This window comes from Chiloscyllium plagiosum, unplaced genomic scaffold (assembly GCF_037043375.1).
Source record: "Chiloscyllium plagiosum isolate Xiang-an unplaced genomic scaffold, Cpla_swu_hap1 HiC_scaffold_27, whole genome shotgun sequence".
Taxonomy (NCBI): Eukaryota; Metazoa; Chordata; class Chondrichthyes; order Orectolobiformes; family Hemiscylliidae; genus Chiloscyllium; species Chiloscyllium plagiosum.
Window position 1 is genome coordinate 4,886,846 of NW_028270165.1, and position 8,610 is coordinate 4,895,455.

The window sequence follows — 8,610 nt, forward strand, 5'->3', positions numbered from 1 at the left end:
AATGTATCTGCAAATATAATTCTGCCAAATTCACCCCATAGCGTTGTGCATATGTGTGCATGAGAGTGTGATTGTGTGCATGTCAGTTTGTGCATGCGAATGTGCGTAAGACTGTGTGAACATTTGGTAGAGTGTGAGTGTGATGGAGTATAAGCCTGAGAGAGTGTTCGAGGGGGTGGGGTGTGTGTACATGTTTGTGACTGAGAGAGGGAGCGTGTGTATGAGAGAGGTATGAATAAAAGCGAGCAGTTGCGTTTTGCTAAAACAAGGAAGGGCAGGACTTGTACAGTTAATGGTAGGGCCCTGGGTCATGTTGTAAAACAGAGACATTGGGGGAGTTAGGGTACATAGTTCTTTGAAAGTTGCATCATTGCTAGACAGGGAGGTTAAGAAGGCATTCAGCAGCATTGCCTCCACTGTTCACACCGTTGAGTTGGGACATCTTGTTGAGGTACAGAATGTTGGTGAGGCCACTTTCCGGGTACTGAGTACAGCTCTGGGTGACCCTGTAAGAGGAAGAATACTATTAGAGAGGGTTTGGTAAAGATTTACCAGAACTGGAGGGTTTCAGTTGCAAGGAGAGGCTGGGACTTTTTTCATGAGAACACAGGAGGTTGAGGGGTGCGCTCACTGAGATTTATAAAATCATGGAGTGGAGGTAAGGTGAATAGAAAGGGTCTTCTTAGTGTAGGGGAGCTCAAAGGTAGGAGGAATTTTTTTAGGGTGAAAAGAGAGGTGCAAAAGGAACTGGAGAGCAACGTTTTGACAGAGGGTGGTTTACATGAGGAATGAACTTGCTGAGGAAGTGGGAGATGCAGGGACAGTTACAGCGTTTAAATTACATTTCGATGGGTACATGAAAAGAAAGGTTTAGAGGATTATGGGCCAAATACAGGCAAGTGGGACGAGTTCACTTTGAGAATCCATGGATGATTTGGACCAAAGGGTCTGTTTCTGTGCTGTATATCTCTCTGAATCAGAAGTGAAACCAGTAGAATTCTGAAAGGGGTTTGAAAGGATAGATGCAGATAAAATGTGCCTTTGTTGGGGAGGGTCACAGAATCCTGACAATGTGAAAGCAGGCCATTCGGCCCATCTATTCCACATTGGCCCTCCATACTGCATCCCATCCATACACACCCCCTTACTCCATATTTTCCATGGCTAATCCACCCGAACCTGCACATCTCTGGACACTGTGGGTAATTTAGCACTGCCAATCCACCCTAATCTATAATTTACCTTCTCAAGAATGTAATCTAAGTACAGAGCTTTTCTAAGAAAAATGTCAGTCTGACTGGACATTGGGACACAAACAGAATTCACACCTCTCTTCGAAAAGCTCTGCATTTCAATGGCATTCTTGAGAAGGTAATTAAAACCAAACTCTGGGATTAACATACCAAAGAGCAGAAACCCATTCTAAAAGATGAAAGATTTAATCTAAAATTGTTTAATATATCACATTTCCATAATACTTGACTCCTTTGACTATAAATTCCGTGACCATGATCTCATTCTCCATAACCACCTGATGAAGGAGCAGTGCTCCAAAAGCTAGTGCTTCCAAACAAATCTGTTGGATTATAACCTGGTGTTGTGTGATTTTTAACTTTGTCCATGGAAACTCATGAGTTGTGGGACTGGTAACAGTTGTCATTTTGTGATCTGTTCCAAGTGAAATTTATCCTCTGCTCAGGTACAGGTGAACAGTCTGTTCTTTGACTTTGGGGATGACCAGGCTGGCAGTTATTAAATGCTTATGTTAACCAGCAGAAGCAAACTGTAGATCAGCAATCGTTACTCTTTAGCCCTGGTCATCCTGTTGGGTCAACAGAGAGAGAGAGGGAGAGGATGTCACATCTAAAGTGCATATAGAAAAGTTGTTTTGCTTGTTCAGTCAGTTGAGTTGGTTCTGCACTCAGATGAGAGTAGATACTGCTTTTAATGGATCATAATTAAACACTATGATGGAACACCTTAATTTCAAGGAACGCTGAAAGGGCAAATTGAGCTGTAACCTTGAAGAGAGATGTTTTTCCATTTCTAACCTTGGATACCCCAACTGAGACATTTTTACTGATAGCTCCATAATCATTTTACTGCTGGATTTTTTTCAGGGCAAATAATTTCTGGGAGAAAATTTCTATCCTGGGAAGACAGGGAAATTTAAAGAAAAGGCTGTTAAAAGCATTTTAACTGTGGCCTCACGAGCTCTCGTGGGACAGTGCATTTGCTATAAACATTTCAGAGAAATTCTGTCTAACTGTTGGACTGAAAGTAGTTTCCCCATTGAATGTTAAACAGCTATTGAGAACATTGCACATTATAAAGTGCATTCCTAAGGAACGGAGGAGGATTGAACTTGCCAACGTGAACCACATTTTGCAGAGAGAGGACATTTCTCAGGATCGAAGAGGTTGATAGAAGTCAACAATTGTCAAATTATTTCATGAAAAGTACAGCTGGTATGGGGAGATGATTGGGGATCACAGAAGAGGAGTATCTGTAATGAGCACATAGAAACAAACCCTTCAGTCCAGGCCAACCAGATATCCTAAAGTAACCTAGTGACCTATTTGCCAGCATTTGGCCCATATCCCTCTGATTCCTTCCTTATTCATGTCCCCATCCAGATGCATTTTTTTTTCTTCAGAGAATACTTGGGTGAGAGCCAAGATATTGCTATTGCTCATCCTTTCCCTTCGTGCTAATTGTAGCTGGAGAAGCCTGAAATCTGAAAAGGATTTCCTGAAAAAAACATTGATTGAAGGTTGGGCTCAGTGATGGATTTTCTAAAGCTTTGCTATTGTAGTTTTCAATTTGCCAAAAAAACTTTCAGTCATTGTTGTCCAAGACAAAGTAGATATTCATTTAAGATATAATTGAGATATATGTGTTCTTCACAATGTTTTTCCTTCATTACCAGTGATTGTCTGTCATTGGTACATTGAGCATCATCTTTTTGTGATTCAACAGATATGATTTGAATTGAATTCTGTAAGATGGTTTTGTATTTTATTTAATTTTGTGTTAAAGATTTCCTTTTCATGACTTTATTGAAATATCTTAATGTATTATAATGAAGCAGCTAATTTATTCTGAAATTATTTCAATTAGTTGGTCAATTGCTGAATAATAGCTGCATAACTGTTGTAAATATTGATACACAGGAAAGCTATTTTGTTTAATATATTTGTAAAGATCTTATCAAAACTATAAAATTGTCTTTCATAGGAAATAAAATTTGCAGTGTTTTATTAAATGGTTGAAAGTAACTTTGCACTTAATTGCTCTGTTTGGGATTAAACATTGTGACTTTGAAAGATTATTTTTATCAGAGTTTATGGTGAGTGTATTAACAAACGAATGTTGCCATTTTCTCTTGAATTACCTCAAGCTCAATTTGAAAATCTTGAATGAGTTGAATAAGGGGTACAAAGTGAATATTTATTGCACTTTGCTGAAATTCTCTGCACTGCCAATGTATTTGATTAAACAAGATATGTATCTCTCTTGATAACTTTGTATTTCTTTGATATTTTATTTGTCAGTGCTAGTGCCCAAACATCCTAAATAAAAACGTTTTGGCATTTGGTGAAGTTGTGAATTTTCAGTCTGTTTCACAATTAAAGACACAACCAACCTAAAGATTAAATACATATAACAACGTCAAAGAGATTGTGATAATAGAAAGTCAACATGTAGAATTGCCAATGAAACATAAACCGTGGCTGCTCTGAATTTGGTACAGACTGAATATCAATTGAAATGATCAGAATTAGTAGACATGATGGCATTGTGCGCAAACTGTGTGTAGTGTGAGTTCAGAATTTTTCTGATCACTTAATTCTGACACATGCAGTGATGGCAGCACCCTAATCTGTTTTATTTGTTCATGGACTGTGAGCATCACTGGCAAAGCCAGTATTTTTCATCATCCCTTATTTTCCTTAAATATTGGGTGAGGACAAGATGAGGTTGAGTTGCAAGGTCTATTGGCTTACCCTGTCCCCGACAAAACAGAGACTTTGGCAGGAGAACAAAAATTGGAAGTTTACTTAAATATTGATCCTCTCGTTTATCTCTCTCAAAAGGCAATTGTTTGGTCCATCAAATTTGTAATGGATCTTTTATAGAGTCATAGAGATGTACAGCACAGTATTCTTCCAGTAACAGAGTGACCAGAAGTGTACTCAGTACTCTAGAAGTGGCCTCACCAACATCCTGTACAACCTCAACATGATGGGCCAACTCCTATACGCAGTGGGGGGAACAATAAATGCAATGGTGCTAAATGCCTTCTTAACCACCCTGTCCACCAATGATGCAACTTTCAAAGAACTATGTATCTGAATGCCCCTCCACCTCAATGTTTCTCTGTTTCACAACATGATGCAGGGCCCTACCATTAACTGTACAAGTCCTGCCCTTCCTTGTTTTAAGAAAATGCAAGCCGTCACTTTTATTCATACCTCTCAGCTAACCGACGAAGGAGCAGCGTTCCGAAAGCAAGTGCTTCCAAATAAACCTGTTGGATTATAACCTGGTGTTGTGTGAATTTTAACTTTGTACACCCCAGTCCAATACCAGCTACTCCACATTGTTTCTCGTGAATACAGCCCACATCGCCCAGTGCTGCCAGTAAACTTTAAAATGCTGATGTAACAACACATTACCTGCAGTCCTGAAAAGTTTACAATTTCTAACAATACTAGCTCCTCATTCACTGCTCCATCTGATACACGACATTGGAAACTTCGTGCAGAAGGCTGAAAGAAATGAGCAGCTTTAAAACAAAAACCTCTTGGAGCTCAAAGCTTTTAATGAGAGCTTGAGCCCGACGATAAGTTCAGGTAACCTTTATTGTGACAACTTTGTTACAGCTTCAGATTCCCCCCAGTAAAAAGGCATGGAAAACGTAGCTGCTTTTTAAACAACTCTGGGTCAATGCGCGCAAACACCATCCCACCTCACTTCCTTTACTATTGGTAACCACCAAGTTGTCCCTTTGTAATTGGATCCTTGGTACAACCTTAATCCAGAGGAAGTGTTGCCTCAGTCAGCAATTTCAACCCAGACCCTGTCTCCATGTAAGATTCTCCCAGCCCATCTGCTGGGGGAGGGTGGTTGGAGAGTTGGGGCAGTAGAGAGTCAACAAGACTGCTGTGGGTTTGGAGTCACCTGTTGGTGAGACCAGGTAAAGGATACAGCTAGGGTGGAACAAGCAGATATCCACAGAGCTGCTTTTGAGGCGATGAGCCAAGAGTTTGGAAATGAGACTAGAACAGTGAGGGGCTTTAAATCGTGATCGAAATGAAGCAGGCACCTGAGGATTAATGTGTTTTATTTCCCAATGCAAGATACTGCTTCACAAAGTTGGGACAATGGAAGAAGCAATGATGGTGATTATCTTTGGCTGTTCACCTTGTGAATGTTCCCATTGCTGCGCATGTCCGTGTTAACGTCAGAACTCTGCAGCATGGGGGCGCAATGGATGACGTATGTGACTCCACCTACCTGTTTGAAATGCAGCTCACTGCTTCTTCACACACCCCAATTAATCTTTCTCATTGTCCTGAAGCCGGCATACGGTTTGAATTCCTGATCTGCAGGAATGGGAATCTTTTCACTGTCTCGCGTCAGTAAGTGTCCCTGAGAACATCAAAGGCACGTCACAGCGCTGTCAGAGGAGGGGAAGCTGAAAGAGCCCCACACGCTGCTCATGGACACATTTCACTTTCCCCAACTCACCGCCCCAACCACTGCGGCTTCTGGGAGTGGAAAGGGAACAAACACCAAAACCCAGTCTCAGTTTTGTAAATCTTCAGGAAATAAGAAAGCTGTTCATCCCTTTGGATCTTCCATCCTGGCCTGACAGCGTTGATTTTAAATGGCTGTCCAGTTAGTGCCGATTCGTTTTGGCTGAAAAAAATATTCCTTATCTCATCCCAGCATTTCTTGCCACAGAGAACTGTGCGGCAGAGTTCATGTATATATTTCCTTGTATGGTATTTTGTAAATAACATTCGTTTGCGGGTTGTTTGTATCGGGTATTTCAGGTTCATTAGCCGCTGTTTAAGTGTGTTGGTAGGTTTGTGGGCTACCATGATGCTGAGAGGGTTGAGTTGTCTGGACATCATTTCACAGATGTCTTTAATGTAAAGTAATGTGGCTAGGGTTTCTGCACACGTTGTGTCTGCTTGTGTCAATTTGTTGATGTGAAATCGGCACACTGGGTTTATTGGTTCGGCAAAAGTGAGGACTGCAGATGCTGGAAACCAGAGTTTAGATCAGAGTGGTGCTGGAAAAGCACAGCAGGTCAAACAGCTTCCGAGGAGCAGGAAAATCGCCGTTTCGGGCAAAAGCCCTTCATCAGGAATAGAGGCAGGACGCCTCCAGGGTGGAGAGATAAATTGGTGGGGGGGGGGGGGGGGGGGGGGGGGGTGGGGAGCTGAGCAGAAGGTAGCAAAGAGTACAATAGGTGAATGGGGGTGGGGATGGAGGTGGCAGGTCAGAGAGGGGGGTGGAGCGGATAGGTGGTCAGGGAGATTGGCAGGTAGGACAGGTCAGCTGTAAGGTTGGAACTGAGGTAAGGTGGGGGGAGGGGAAATGAGGAAACTGATGAAGTCCACCTTGATGTCCTGGGGGTTGAATGTATCCGAGGCGGAAGATGCGGCGTTCTTCCTCCATGCATCGGGTGGGGAGGGAGCGGCGATGGAGAAGGCCCAGGACCTGCATGTCCTCGGCAGAGTGGTGAGGGGGGGGGGGGGTGGGGGGGGGTGTTGAAATGTTGGGCCAGAGGGCGATGGGGTTGATTGGTGCGGGTGTCCTGGAGATGTTCCCTCAGCGCTGTGACTTGACTCTGCGAGGAGTCTCCAGTCTCCCCAATGTAGAGGAGACCGCATCGGGAGCAATGGATACAAGAAATGATATTGGTGGATGCACAGGTGAAAGCCTTCGAAATACCGCGGCTCAGGTTCGATTTTCGGGCAGGTAAGTCATTTCTAGCAGATCTGACACCATGCATCGACATCTCCCTGGTGGTCTAGTGGTTAGGATTCGGCGCTCTCACCGCCGCGGCCCGGGTTCGATTCCCGGTCAGGGAAGCAATTTTCTGTGGGGTTTATTGGCTACCCGTTCTTCTTAAATGCGCTGTACAGTTATTGATTGGTCTTCGAAGTTCCTGGGTGCTCCAGTGTGTCGTGTCTCGTTGAAATAGTGTCCTGATTCAGATTTGTTTGTATGTGTAGGGATGATTGCTTCTGTAGTTAAGTTCTTGGTTCGCGTGCGTTGTTTTCCTGTAGACGCTGTTTTGAATTTACCATTGACTGTTCGCTCTGCTGTGACATCGAGAAATGGCACTTTGTTGTTGTTCTCCTCTTTTGTGAATTTTATGCCAGTAAGGAGATTGTTGATGGTGTTGTAGGTTTCCTCTAATTTGTTTCATTTTTTGATGACAAAAGTGTCATCACTGTAGCGGACCCAAAGTTTGGGTTGGATCGTTGGAAGGGCTGTTGGTTTGAGCCTCTGCATTATTGCTTCTGCTAGGAATCCTGACACTGGTGGTTTCATGGGTGTTCCGTTGATTTGTTTGTAGGGCTTGTTACTGAATATGAAGTGGGTGGTAAGGCACAGTTCCACGAGCTGGATAGTGCTATCTTTGCTGATGAAGTTGGTGCTGTGTTTGTGACTTTGGTTCTTCGAGTAGTGTCTTCAGTTTTCTTTGGTCACGTTGATGTTAATGGATGTGAACAGGGCTGTTATGCCAAAGCACAACATTATTCCATCATCTTCGATCTTGGTGTCTTTGGTGTTCAGCAATTCTTGGATGGAGTAAATGGAGTGGTGTGAATCTTCGACTTGGTGATTTAGTCTTCAATGGAGGCCTTTGACTAGTCTGTATATTGGTGTTCCAAGTAGTGAGACTATGGCCTGAAGGGGGCTCCTGGTTTGAAGAGGAGGAGAACAACAACAAAGTGCCATTCTTAGATGTCACAGTAGAGCGAACAGTCAATGGGGAACTTCAAACTAACGTTGACAGAAAAACAACACACACAAACCAAGTGCGAAACCATAGAAACAATCATCCCAACACCCACAAACTAAGCTGCATCAGGACATTATTTCAACGAGCCACTACACACTGCAGCACAGAGAAACTACGAAGAGCAGAAGAGGAATACGTATATAGTGTATTTAAGGAGAACGGGTACCCAATAAACCCAGTGCGCCAATTTCTCATTGATGCTTCCAAGCTGACTTTCAAAAATTCGGTTTGTCCCTCCATTCTTTCCTGCTTGTTTTTTGTAGGGTTTGTAAGTTTTCACCATCCTCTGACTGAGTATTGGAGTTGGGAAGTTATGTTGTGGCTGTACAGGACATTGGTTAGACCACCTTTGGAATATTGTGTGCAATTCTGGTCTCCCTCCTATCAGAAGCATATTGTGAAATTTGAAAGGGTTCTGAAGCACAATGGTTCCGCAGAGGGGAAGAGGCCCTTCTGCTGCCCTGAGTGCGGGAAGGCCTTCAGTGATTCCTCTGCCCTGCTGACGCACCAGTTGGTCCACACCGGGGAAGGCCGTTCTCCGGCCCCAAGTGCGAGATGGC

The 8,610-nt window shown here is 43.2% G+C and overlaps 1 non-coding gene across 1 annotated transcript; it reads left to right on the forward strand.

The window, feature by feature from the left end:
- The first annotated feature begins 7,037 nt into the window (after window positions 1-7,037).
- trnae-cuc (transfer RNA glutamic acid (anticodon CUC)) lies at window positions 7,038-7,109 on the forward strand. The gene has a single exon. It is a non-coding gene; the product is annotated as a tRNA-Glu (tRNA).
- Window positions 7,110-8,610: the final 1,501 nt, after the last annotated feature.